Source organism: Alligator mississippiensis, chromosome 1 (assembly GCF_030867095.1).
Source record: "Alligator mississippiensis isolate rAllMis1 chromosome 1, rAllMis1, whole genome shotgun sequence".
NCBI classification, from domain to species: Eukaryota; Metazoa; Chordata; order Crocodylia; family Alligatoridae; genus Alligator; species Alligator mississippiensis.
This window is the reverse complement of record NC_081824.1, coordinates 290,261,902-290,276,333: the sequence shown is the minus strand read 5'-3', so window position 1 is coordinate 290,276,333 and position 14,432 is coordinate 290,261,902. Positions and strand designations below refer to the sequence as shown.

The 14,432-nt window shown below is 43.1% G+C and overlaps 1 long non-coding RNA gene across 1 annotated transcript in view; it reads right to left on the bottom strand.

The window, feature by feature from the left end:
• LOC132247724 (uncharacterized) overlaps nt 1-14,432 on the bottom strand; it is an 86,964-nt gene that overhangs the window by 11,108 nt on the left and 61,424 nt on the right. The window contains exon 2 of the long non-coding RNA XR_009459071.1: nt 3,239-3,278. This is a non-coding gene — a long non-coding RNA (uncharacterized LOC132247724). The remainder of the gene's footprint in view (nt 1-3,238; nt 3,279-14,432) is intronic.

The following is a 14,432-nucleotide window of genomic DNA, read 5'->3' as shown; positions in this document are numbered from 1 at the left end:
AAAAGGAAAATATGAAAACCAGGGCTCTTAAAATCATATTCAGTGAATATTTTGAATAATATTCAACTATTCAGTGAATATTTTGAGAAAGTAGCATACAATTATATTACAGGATATGAACAATGGACTGCTCCAATAAAGAGCAATGGGTTTCACTCCTGCATTGTGTGGATGATAACAAACGTTCAAGAAGATTTCACTGTATTGTGTTATGCAGTTGCCAGTTGGCACAGGTAATCATAACAGCAAGTAAGGATATGGTACTAAGTCTGCATCTGAGGCTTAACAACAAATACAGATAATGCTGTGATTGTTCCTCATAAAGTATTCTATAGGGTAGGCTTAGTATCAGGTCTAGGACAGGACTGAAATAGGAGGAACTCTGAGCTATAAATACTTGTGGCTATGCATATGGTTGTATATTTGGTATGCCATGATCCTGTTAAATACTTCTTTTATCCCTGTGCTTTAAAGAACACTTAATTCATGTCAGAGAGACATATAATTAGTGGTCACTGGGACAACCAGTATACTTGTACAATGAGTTATAATATTCTGATCAGTTATGTGTTGGAGTAAACTTTCTGATGGTCCAGGAACCCCCTGCCAATATATTTAATGGTATGAATGACCAATTACTCAGCTTCATTTTTTGCAAGCCAAATGTCAGCTTACAGTAAAGACCCTTATATCACTTTGGAACCACCTATCTGTGATAAACCTCACCACTTTTCAGGGACATGTTAGAGATTTGTGCCTGGGGCTTGCTGAACTAAGTACTTAGATGAGTTCCTTTCCCCCTTGGAATAATCCAATTTGCATCAAATGGCAGTTATTTAAGATGTATTTCCTGGAGGAAGATGGCCAGATTGCACCTCAGTATCTTGCAAAGTCCACTGTCCTATTGCAGACTGAGCTTCCTGTTCTACTATTGATGTGCTTTCCCTTACGTCAGCTTGGCATGGACTGGGAGGGTCTTTGCCTCCCTTTGTAGCATGGCTTTTTTCCTAAGATCTCCTCAGCGTATATTAACCAACAAATTCCCTTTCACTGTAGTGCCAGGGCATTGGCAGTGCCCTCATCTCCCCTGCTTTAGCCTCTGGTATGTGATAGGGTGTTCTTGATGCTTCTGATATTGTGCCTCTTAGCTGTGTGTGAAGGTTTGGAGGGGCAATTTTTGGGGATTCCTTAAGTAAAAGATGGCCTTCAAGTGGACCGGGCCCAGGAAACCCTTTCCAGTGCTGTGTTCCTATTCAGTAAGACAGGTCCTCAGATAGTGTATGGCACCATAGTTCTACTTATGACATTGGAAATAATTTGATTTATACGAGTTGAAGAAATGGGTCCATGTATTTTTAAGGAACAATAGCAAGATGTTTTCCACTGAGTATGCATTGCTTTGCACAGGAACTTTTCTTTCTTCTGCATTGTGTGTATAAGAAAAGATATTTTGTTAAATGGAAAAAAACCTGACAGGTGCTTTGCTCTGTTTGCCCCTGTGGGATTTTTCACAAGGTAAGCCAAGATGTTGTCTTCACCTGCATGATGGCATATGGCCCCCATCTGTCAAAGTGGCACAAAGCTTCAGCATCCTGTGTGACTACTCACTTACTCTGGGTGCCAAGTAGCATGAGAAACTAAAACTGTTTTCTCTCACCTTCAGCTCATAAGGAAACTTTGTCCCTCCTACCTAGATGGGGACCTACCCATCATTATCCTTGCATTTCACACCTCCAGGCTGGATTACTGCAGTTCACTATATCATAAGCCAACTACAGACAATATATGGGCAGCTGGTATAGAAATGGGCATGAAATGGGCATGGACCATGGAAATAAGCATCAGCTGCCCATTTCCTCCATGGTTTAGGCTACTGTGAGCATATCAAACCACTTTAATTAGTTTGATGACCTTTAGATCATCCCTGCTGCCATTTTTAAGTGCAGGGACACTGATACACGAGATACAGGAGGCTGCTGGAGTGCAGTAGTTACCACAGTCCAGCAGACTCGATCAATTGAGTCTGCTCCAATGCACTGTAACGACAGCATGTCAGAGCAGCCTCTGTGCCCATAGGTTTTGACATCCTGTCCTGAGACAAAAAAGGAAGTGGAGGAGAAAAAGCAGATTTAACTCATTTAGAAATTCAGAGGCCTAAATGAAGGGGATCAGTGAAGGGTTGTGTTCTCCGCCTGGAGAAGTTATCAGAGGCACAGAGGGGTGCCAGGTTAATGTCTTGCTCTGTGCCAGCTATTTTTTAATGGTGTTGGGACCAGCTTATTTGTTGTTATACCAATGTATTCTTAGCTCTATTAACATTCCCTGGTTGGAATTCTGTAAAAGTACTTAGTCCTTTACCGAACAATGAAACCATAATTAGAGAATCCAGTAACATTAGCAATTAAGACAGCTTGTTTTTTAAAGTGCTCAGTAACACTTTTGGCAACCAGCTGACAACCTCTGGAAATTACTAAACTGCATTATCCAAAAGAACACTCTAGACCCAAGCAATAGTCTATTTTGTTTCCTCCAGTCCTTTGCCTCACTGACAATACAGATACAATCAAACCTTGATTAGACCTAGGGATGATACTGTTATTTGTCTTAGCAATTCATGCATTGCTAGTAGTTATAAAAGTCATTTTGCTTGCTTTGTTTCCTAAAGTATCCCATAAACTGATTTTTTTTTACTATATTACAGCTCTTATTTTGAAGGCTATTTTAGCAGCTGAAAAAGGCAAGAGAAAGAAGGAAACTTAGACTCATGTAGAAAGCAAAAAAATCAAATCCTATATAGCAGAACACCACAACAGAATTTCTGGACTATATCATAAACAGTCATAACCTAACAAGAAACTATGTAAGCTGTACACATTTCATATCTATCAAAAAACAATTGGGACAAATCTTCAGGTGGAGCAAATTATTGAAGTCCTACGGAAATTTGGCCCAAAACTTTTATTTTTTGTGTACCATCCACACACACACATACCCACACATACTTGCATCTGATCATGAATGGGAACATGCTTTTGGTACCAAAAATGATCCTGGACTCATCTGATCATTATTTGATAGACACATAACTGTAACAGTATTCCTTGGGTATCATCCACTTAGATTACTAGTCACATGGGTAGAACATGAAAATTGGTGTAAGTTTCTCTCTAAAGCAGCAATGTCTTTGTTCTTTCACTTAACCTCTAGAATAAATTAATGAAGAATGTCAGTTACTTACTTCTCTGTCCAAGCCTGTTGTGAGGTTCCTCAGTCAAGATCTAGTATTGAGAAGAGTAGAGAGAATATTTCTTACATAATATTTAGTCCTTATGAAATGTACCCACTGGTTTACTTTATCATTCGTTTGAACATTTACCTAGTTAATTTGCAATAAAATGAGACACAGTGGAACCACTGCACCATAAGAAGACTCAGTACAATGCCATTAAATCCTTTATGGATTGTTATTTGCATCCATATTTGGAAAAGTTATCTCTGTAAGTGAAAGAAGTTTAAGTGACATATAATTGCAGTCAACTTATGAATGCTGTATGTCCCTTTCCCCCCTAGGTTTCTATTTTATTTACATAGACCATAACAAACCATTTGTACAAAACTAGTATTAATCAAAATGAGCTACAGACTGAAACAAAGGGAAACTCTTCCTGAATTGTGGCAGGTATGAAAGTAGCAAATAGGTTCTTCTGCAACAATGCCCAGATGCCACTGCACCACTCTTCTGGGCACTATATACACATAACAAAAAGACAGTCGCCCCAAAGAACTTACAATCTAAATTTTAGATGACAGACAAGTGAATGCACAGTGGACTAAGTGCACCAGCTGCCTAATCATTATCAGCTCTAAGCCCTGTAAAAAAGGTGAGAGAAAGAAGCTTTCTGTCTCATGGCTTATGGCTTAGAATTGCTCCAGTGAGAAAGCAAGGGGTTTTTTTTGGTGAAGAAGGGCACTTTGGGCCCAAAAGCTTGTCCAATTTTTTTTCCGACTATATGGTTGACCTAATAAAAGACATTACCAAAAAACCCCTGATTCTTGCAAATTACCCGGACCTTCATAGCTACAACATTTCAGTTCCTCCAATGGCATTTTGGAAGCCATGATAAAATGCTGACAAACTCAGAATTGTATGGGTCTGGGAACTCAACTCAGAAAGGAGAAGAGCTCTTGCCCTCTTGCAAGAAATGTCCCAAAGATTGTTCCAGGAGTTGAAGCCATTAGGACAACCCTTTCACAGGAGATGATGACTCAGAAGGTGGCTCCTTGATAAAGTGCAATTCAGATATGGCTCATTGTTGAAGCTGTGGAGTAGTACAGCAGCTGAGTCGAGTGTACGCCAATGAGTCCACTTCTACCAAACCACTTAATAAGGCTATAGTAATTCTAGAAGACTTGCACTGTGGACCTTAGAACTGGAAATTACAGTCTAGTAGAATAGAGACAAGCTGCCAGGTACACCAATACACCATCTACTGTGGCATTACATTGTTCTCCTTTAAGTCTCTCTTTAAAACATGGGTATCCCCTGCCCGTTAGGTGATGTCTGTGGCAAAGAGCTAGGAGTCTGTGTTAAAACTAATATGGACTTCTAGCACTATCGTCCTCCCAGAAATTTTAAGAGCTCTGCATGCCTTTTGTAGGTGCCCTTACTGTACAATAGTTCCCCGCTCACAACCACTGAGTCACTGTAAGAAACTTGGGGGGGAAAAAAGAACTGTATTATTAGAGGGAAAGGGAACACAGCAACAATATGACTAAATTACTCTTAATTCAAATGCTCTGGCAAATGCTCACTTTGGCACTACTCATTAACTCTTTGTATTAATTGTGGGTCAGATCCTCAGCAGTTTTAAATTAGCATGACTCCATTAGTTGCCATGGAACACCACTAGTTGACTGTAGAGCTGGTTCCAAAGAGACTCAAATCCATCTAGGAAAATAACAATGGCCAACCTCAAGCATTTAAAAATAATGAAACTGACTTAAAAAAATTACTTTAAAAATAATAATATGTGTTTGAGAATTTCTAGTTGCTTTCTGAGTTTTGACTTTCTAGGGGGGGACACATCCTCAAGGTTTTCTCTGAACACAGAAGTCTGGAAATTAATTAATTTAAACACAAGTAAGATTTTCATATAATCATGTGATTTCAGAAGCTGGGGATCTAAGGAAAACATCCATCTCACAAGGTCTATGATGAAGTTACAAGACTCCATGGCAGTGCCATAATTAAGGGGTGGGGGGTGCGGGGTGAGGATGATGATGGGGGCAACTGGCCCAGGCACTGACTTTGGGGGAAGGGGCAAAAAGAGTGGCTGCTGCTGACAGCTGTGCATTTGTGATCATGGCAGCAGCCAGAAGTTGCTGCTTCCACTTTGCTCCGGATGCCTGGATGCGTCACTACACTGCTGCTCCATGACACTTTTTTGAGCTAAATTAATATGTACTTACCTGAAACTACAAGAACATGGCATAAACCTTCTCCAATATGAAACAATTCAAACCAGTTGTCACAGAACCCCACCTCTATGAGGCTCCCAGGAGAAAAATGAATGAATGAAAAAATCTCATGTCATAACACTGATTGTGATTATGTCATATTAAAATAGTTCTATGAATTTTAAAGAGCCTTTTGCAAGTGCTAAAACAATGGTTCATAGGTTACTGATATATCAGTACAAATATTTGTATAACACGGGTCACTTTATAATTCCTTAATTAAAATACTTTTGATATAACTTAAACCATATCCATGAAATGATCACTGAAGACTGGGCCTTCTGATAACAGCAGCCCATCAAGCGTAGTTCCACATTACTGTATGGTTGTGTGCATAACGTGCCCACTGTAGTAATTTTATAGCTTTATTAAAAGGTGGTTTTAAGCACCTTTTTAATGAACATTAAATGAGGCAAATGAAACCTGATACATAAATACAGGATGGGGCAATAATTTTATGCAAATTCTTCCACTTCAAATAGAAATCAAGTGCAATGGATGTTATCCTATTCATCACATGAGATCTCTACTCCATTCACACATTTGGTTGAACAGAATTTGTAAATTTTCTACTCATTGGTCATTCCCAAGAGGAAGAATCTTTAAAATGATTCTGGGGTCTATAATTGCCTGTTCTGATGTCCCTGTCCTTTCCATGCTACTGTAATTAAGGACTGTAAGGTAATGGGTTCTGTATGTATGCACTACTTCCCGTTCTCAGAACTAATCAAGACCTGTCAGACCTTCTCAAGAATATGGGTGTATGAGAAAGAGATTGGATCACCCTTCAGGAGCTGACCTACAGAGCCTGTTTGCCCTACTGCTATTAAAACTTCATACTATTCTAGGTAACAAGCATTCTCCTCAGAACTCGCATGTATTCTTCTTTAGCTCAAAGAAGAAAGGCCTATGTTTATAAAGCAGATGTTCCTGAATACAGTCCCTATTGTCAGCTCTGAAATCTCTGCAGCTTGAGTGTGTGGGGTAAAGTAACCATCATCAAATTGATGTTGTTAAAATCATAACACCGACAACTGTACAATGAGGTAGAGTTCAGAGAAGACCATACTACAACTTAGTACATCCTGCCCTGAGAATAAGTTTAATGTATATCAATTTTCATCCTGAGAAACCCAAGGGATTTGCCCTTTCCTCCTGCATGACAGGCATACCTAGGGACTAACCTGCGGAGGGAAGCTGGACTATGTACTAAGATTAGGAAGTATTGGTACCCATTAATCTTCCTTATCTCCCATGGCTTCAGCATTATCCTTTCCCTGCCATAGCTTGATGAACTTCAGGGCTCAAATTTTACATAATAGCTCAGAGGAATTTGACTCCTGTCACTCCTGCTTGCAACCTGTGGAAGCATACTGATATATACTGAGGTAGAAAAAGAAAAACAATTCATCGCTGTGGTTCAGGGAATAACAGAGATCCTTCAGGATGCAAAGCCATCACAGAAGAAAATAGTATTTTCTTTTCAGAAGGATACCAGCAGAACATACAAATCCAGGAGATAATAATTCTATAGCATTTTGATTTTCACTTTCCTCAAGTGATAAAGGCTTCTGTGTCTTGCTGTTTCTGTCACTGATTCCACTTCCCAGCTGGCTCTAACAGGAAACCTCAGCCTTTCTAAAGAAGGCAAAGGCTGAAAAGCTGCACAATTATAATAATCTTTATTCATCTGTTTACCAGCTTCTGCATGCACTCATAAATACAAACATCTGCTTTACATAGAGCTAGATAAACAACATGCAGGCATTGAGGGAGTCCAGTTCTCCAACTTAGCTGCTTAATTTAGGGGACCAATTTCTCAACTTCAGGCTTGATTTTCAGAGGTGGTGAACGCTCCCACCTCCAGCATGAGGCAGTCAAGAAGAGGCACAGGTATTCAGCCTAGAGTCTGCAGCTGTCCAGTAGAGGGGAAGGATGGTCCAGTGGTTAGAAGAGTAGTCAACACTACGTGATGTAGACAAATAGGTCCTGGTACAGTCAATTGATTTTGTGGCTCACTGTAATCTACCCAATCCTTTATAAGATCTTCTTTCCACAGGTCTTAGTGACCCTCTCTTTTTTCTGGCCTTGGTGTTCCACCAATCAAGCTATCTTTGTTCTGCAATTTTGCTGCCTGTTAGGTGGTCCTGGTAATGAAGCTCTTACTTCACAGCCCTGAAGACTGTTTTTAACTCATTCCAGTTAACTTATATTTGTTTTTGCTTCAATCTTAAATTGAATAATACAGCCCTAGGCCTTTAGCATACTAGATCCACCCATGAGAGACTGTCAGCCTTTTGGAACTGAGCCCACATATTGTTTTATGTAGAAGGCAGGGATGTTTATTAGGATGCAACTTATAAACTTATCATTAGGGTTTCAAACCCCACCTGGAGTCTCCGGTTGCTCATGTAGTAGAAATAATAAATTACAATAAACTAACCAAAGTTTCTAATATCTTGTGTGTAGTAAATGTGCAGCTAATTGACTTTTTTAGACCAGATAGTGAATATATCGTCTTGAATAAAACATAAAACAAAATCTTGTGGCTAATAAAACCCCCATGGCTTGCTAGTTAACGAAGTGCTATTTTCTATATCAGGTTATTGCATTCAGCCTACCAAAGTCTCTTTTTGGTTTCAGTTGGGTAGAGATCTTCCCTTCCTGCCCTGCATCATTCCACAGTGCTGTCATGCACTCTTAAATCCCAGGTGGGGCCACATTTTAGTATTGGGTGAAGTAATACCCATGTAACCTTCGTCTCCTTCTAATGGGTGATTTGATATTTATAATGGAAGTGACACATTATTCATTAATGTTGAATGTCAGTGTTGTATTTCACATACGTATTTTATCAAGGAGTGGCTAGCCATTAGAAAACATCATGTTTCCTCCAGTTTCCTTCTTCTGCTTTAAGGTCATGAAACATAATGTCATTCATGTTCAAGGACATACTTATTTTTAAATTTGACCTCCAGGGGCCGAAATAATAGATACAAAATAAAAAAGGACAAGATAAATGAATCATTAAAATCAAGCAGCCTTGAGTAAGAAAAGTCTTGAATCATTGTTACTATCATAGCGCAGCAAAGACTTAAACTCCCCTTCAATGTGGATGAGGAAAGCCTAACAGCTTGGACTTTTTATAGAACTGACTGGCTTGGCTAAGAGCCATGTTTTAGACAGCATATTAGCAAAATGATAATGAGGTTTCAGGAAAAACTTGACAGAATATAAAAGCATCTGTAAGGGAACAAATGATAAGCAATCCACGCCTTTACAAAAAAAAAAATAAAAAAAATCAGCCTTTTTTAAATGTTTGTTAAGAAATATTACAAAGGAAAGGGACCTGACAATAGACCCAGGATACTTGGCAGCTAGGGAGTCAGCTTAATTTAATTTTTTCCAGTAATTAATTTAAATATCCATAATTTAATAGACCAAAGTGAACCTTGAGCCCACAAATAAGGAACAGATCTCAAGAAAACATAGTGAGGTTAATATGAGGGTCTAAGAAAATCTGTTCCAAATCTAAAGAAACAAGGAAGCACATGCAGAGTTGCTAACTTTGGCTAACACTAGCAGTCAAACTCATAATGTTTAATCGAATTTATCAAAGCGATATTTTGCACTATTTCATACAAGCAGAATTGTTGAGGACTACTGGGCAATAATGTTCCTGGTTTGCAATTCTTGGGCAATAAAATCCCTGGGTTTGATATTATATTAGTGCCACTGAAGTTATTGACAGGTTAAACTACCTCCTTTTTAAGAATCTGGTGACAAAGCTTCCCTCAAATGGTTTATAGTGGGTGTGTGTTTGGATATGTGGGGTGTGGGTAGGTATGGGATTTGTGGGGGGATGTGTGCGGCAGGGAGGGTGGCTGGGGTATGTGAGGGGGTGTGGGTGTGGGGGTTTGTGTGTAAGGGTGCAAAGGTGTGTGTGGGTAGGACTCACCCTATGAACACAAACTCTGTCCCTCCCTCCATCACTACACTCTCTTTCTCTCTCTCTCTCTCTCCCTCATTGCTCTCTGTCTCTCTCCCCCTCTCCCTCATAGTACCAATGTGCACAAGCACACATGCACACACCAACACACTCTGTCCCTCCCTCTGTCGCTACACGCACGCACACTCTGTTCCTCCCTCCATTACTATACTCTCGCCCTCATTGCTCTGTCTTTCTTTCTTTCCCCCTTCCTCATTGCACCAATGTGCATGCACACAAACACACACACACACACACACACACACACACACACCCTTCCCACTCCTGGCCCCAGGGTACTGGCACGGGTCCTGCGCTCCAGCAGTCTGGTGATGGAGCCGGGAGCCACATGCTGCCGGACTGGCTGGCGGGCAGGGAAGTGCTGAAAGAGGTGGCTCGGGTTGGGGGAGTGGGAGTGAGTGGGCGCGTGCAGCACAGCAACAGCTAGGCAGAAGCATGGAGCCCACGTGGTGTCCTGGGGTCAGTGCCAGTGGGGCCCAGAGCAGGGCAGCAGGAACACAGGTTAGCAGGGCTCTACAGAGCCAGGCTAGGCTGCACTGGCAGGGAGAGGGGGGAGCCAGCCCAGCTCCATAGATTTCCTGCCAGACAGGACCCTGTGCTCCTGCTGCCTCACTCTGGTCCCACTGGCACTGACCCTGGGACACTGTGTGGGTCTTACGTTCCCAACCGCCTGTTGCTGCACTCCGTGTGCCTGTTCACTCCCACTCTGCCACCACTTTCAGCTTTTCCCTGCCCACCCACTGGCTGTTCCAGCACCAGGAGCCTCCCAGCTTGGTGACTGGTGGTCCATGCATGGCCATGACTGCAGGATTCAGCAGGAGTTGGTCTGACCTGGCCCCAAGGACTGGGGCCATTACCCGTGGTCCTCCCCTGCCTCCCCGTGCCTTCCCTCTGGGGTGTGGGGAAGCAGGAACAGCTCCATGGTCCCAACCAGAAGCTCTCCTAGGCAGAGGCTTTTGGTTGGGGGTGGGGGTGAGGAGTTTGAGAAGCAGGGCTGGGCAGGCCTTGCTGTTTAGTCCTGCCACTGGCTTCCCCTGGGCCCTACTGCCCCTGGCTTCTGTCATCTTTGACAGGCAGCCAGTGACAGATAAATATTAATTTTCTAATTTTTTTTATGGGCCCCATGGGCCAGATAGACTGGCCTGGTGGGCTGGATCCAGCCCGTGGGCCATATTTTGCCCACCTCTGCTACACAGAAGAAACTAAGGTGCTCAAAGGTAGAGGCCACTTTTGAAAATGTTGGTCTTACTAGGCAAAAGAGGACAAATTGCACTATACAGACCTCTTTTACTACTTCTGTGGATTAACAGTAGGCAGACCTCTGCATGAAAGAGGTGGGCAGGGGAAAAAAAAGTTTGAAAAGATGCAAGAGACATATATGGTCAATGAAGACAGATTCCTAAGATTTGAGACACAGTGGACATTTAGGAGGAAAGTAGAATGACCTGAAGTAACAGGTGTACACAAAAATATCTGCTTACTTTGCATTTCTTTGTTTCTCTTAGGTTGTGAACAGATGTTGCATTTGTCTTGGGAGAAAGTCTTTTGTCTTGGGAGGGTACAGATGAATGCATCTGCTGTCCCACTTCAAGTCTCTCTGAAGTATGCTGGGTAAAATGTGCCAGCACTTTTTCCTAAGGCATCTTGTTGTATGTCTGTATGGTTATTGCAGGTTATTCTAGGACAAGCTGGCCTGGATGTATGCTGTCCCTGGCCACCTACTGGCAATGTGTGTAAATGACTGAGGGCCTTGTTACACAGTAAATTTGGGTGGCTCCTGGAGCTCTTAATCCCTGAATTATCTGCACATTAACACCTGAAGCTGGTTTTAAGCACTCATTATGCAGCTCAAAGTTCCATCACTCCAGGCCAGAATTCTCTCTGATCTGTGCTACCTATCTCATGTTACACTAAGATGAGGCCACTCTGGGCTACACCTTAGTGCAAGGGTGGGCAAAATACGCCTTGCAGGCCAGATCTGGCCCACAGAGGGACTTTGTTCAGCCTGCAGCAGGTTGCTTGGCTCTGTCTGGCCCAAGCAGCATCTGGCATGTCGTGCATCCCACTTCTCCTGGGCATGCAGTGGGGGCTGGAGTGGCTCCATGGCTGGACTCCCTTTCTAGACAGCTCAGGCAGCAGTGGCTCCTTCCAGCTGCTGCCACTGCCAGCCCCATGAAGACTGACAGGGACCCGTGCCCTGGCCTGGCTTGTACCTGCTTCAGACCTGCCCTGGCCAGAGCAGACCAGCTCCAAACCAGCTGGGACCCGCACACATAGCCCTGGCCCCAGCCTGCCCTATGCCTGCTCCAGACCAGCCTGTCCACAGTGAGTGGAGGTGGTAGCAGCCAAGCAGAAGTTGCTGCTGGGGATGGAGGATGAGTGGCCACTTTCCCCTCACTGCCGGGCCATTCTTGCTGCAGTCACCCGGAGCCCACCCCCAGGCTGCCCTGTGGCTCCTCTCCACTGCCACTGCTGCCCTGTTGGACTGCCCAGAGGTGGTGGTGGTGTTGGTGATGGCAGTGGATAGGAGCTGTAAGGCTGCCTAGATGTAGGCTCCAGGTGGCCGCAAGAAGAAGGGGCCAGCAGTGGTGAGGGAGAGATGGCCACTTTTCTCCCATGCCCATAAGCAGCTTCTGCCCAGCTGCTGCCACTGCTGCGCATCATGGGCAGGCCAGTCCAGAGCCGGCATGGGTCCATGTGCATGGGTCCTGTCTGGTCTGAAGATGGCCCATGTTGGCTGGGGTGAGTCTGGAGTGGGCCCAGGGCAGGCCAGGGCCAGGGCTGCGTGCTCAGCTGCTAATGGGTGCTGGTGATGGCAGTGGTGGCAGAGAGGAGACGCAGGGCACATGGGCTCTGGGTTTGGTAAGTGGCTGCAGTTGGGGGGGAGTGCTTATTGACTCACAACAGTGCCCCAAAACTGCCTATGTGGCTTGCAGGTTCAAATAGTTGCCTACCCCTGCCTTCGTATAAACACCCCACCCACTCCCACTCCTCCACTGACCTGGATCAGGTCCACTTCCCCTCCCACCCTCCCCACTGTCCCTCCACCTCACTTACTTGTGGCTGCCTGTGCCGTCTGTCCCAGGGGAGCAGGCAGGGAAGGGTTAACCTGCCTGCCCAGCTGCAGCATCAGGCAGGCAAGTTAATCTTTCCCTGTCTGCTCCCCTGGGGCAGACAGCACAAGCAGCCACAAACAAATAATGCCCCAGGGGTGGAGGGAGGCAGGAGGGAAGCCCAAAATGGTGTGGGGAGAGATTCTTACCTTTCACTCCTCCAGGCCCCTGCTGACCTGAAGTGTGACTGCTCCAAACTCAAGCTAGCACTAACATCCATCAACATGTGTGGCTCACAGTGTAAGGTGTAACAAGGTCCTGAAACACAAGGCTCTGCTTTAATTGGGTTGAACCCCAGGACAATCAGTCCCAGGTCAACTAGACATCTATTTACAGCCTTACATTTTGATGCTTTAATTTTTCAAGGATGCCTGGAAGAAATAGGAACAATAGGATGTGTTTGTCTCATTTCCTCAAGCTCCATTAAAAATCCCTGCCTTTTGTTTTTTCATGCATTTAACATCAATTTATATCTGCTTAACAATGTCAGAAAGCAAGCAGGAGAAAATAAAAACACACAATCCAAAATGTTTGCTTTGAACTCGCTGCCTTCTCTGACTACCACTGAAAAATGGGAGTTTGTAAAAACAAACACAAAAAAAAGGCAGCGTTTTTCCTACCTGTTGTAGAGAAGCAATCAAAAAATTCTGGAAGAGTCCAGGAAAGATGGGATGTATTTGAAAATGAAATTGTAGGTGCCTAAATGACATTCACTGCTGCCAAAAAGGAATTGATTGCATTAACCATTTTGAACAAGTGCATTGATTTCTTTGCAGCTTCATCTTGGCCTGCTTAGTAGCATGCACGGCTGCCTCCTGCAGCAAACTTTTGTTGTCGGAGGTCCTGATCAAGACACCAAAAAGATCAGTACCAGGTGGTCAAGTGACCATTTGGCACACCTGACATAAGAGCGATGGCATTAGCTAGCAGTCCAAAGTACAAAGCAAAGGAACACTCCCGGAGCCTCTTGTACGTGAACTATTTGTAGTCAAAGACAAATCAAAACAAGCCAGCATCTGGATATTTCTGTTTCACTAGTACAGCTCTTCCCTCTGAGCACCGGGGACTGCTTCTGAGAAGGGTGTAGGACTGTTAGCTGCCTCTCATTCAAAAGGAGTAGCTAGGTTCCTTCAGGAGGTACTCCAGGCATTGCAGAATTAGGTTGTTCCTGTCCTAGATGCATTGATTAGTTACAAGCAAGTAATAATGTGATCATTCTGGTTCACATGGGATGAGTCAGTAGAACTTTTCTGTGTGGCCATATGAGCATTTGAGCTATAATTAATGGAATGCTGGATGTGTCGTGCCTGAGAGTGCTATACGATCCACCTAAGTAAGAAAGAATTAATGTTATTTTAAAACCTCTAAATCACAGTTAACATCAACCCACTAATTGAATGAAGATGTTATTTACTTAAATATATTGAATTTGCTGGTTTACTAAATCAACTGTTCCTGCAGTCTCCATAGGAAAGCAAGCTCATTTATGAGCAAAAATATTGGAAAATGCCCAACACATTCCTTGATTCAAATGTAAATTTCTGTCTTTTTAAACTTTTACTGAAATAAATAAATAAATAAATATGTAAATGAGTGAGGAAGCAAGCAAACAAACAAACAAATACATGTGATGTGGTTAGGATTTATTGTGGCAATTAGTCAAAGAAATTCCTTATGGAATTACAAAACCAGAATATAATCAATTTTTGGGGGGTGATGGCATTACGTCTGTGACATGGAGTGCGTAGGAATGGGAATCTGGATTCTATAGGTTCCAGTTCTGGAAAACATCT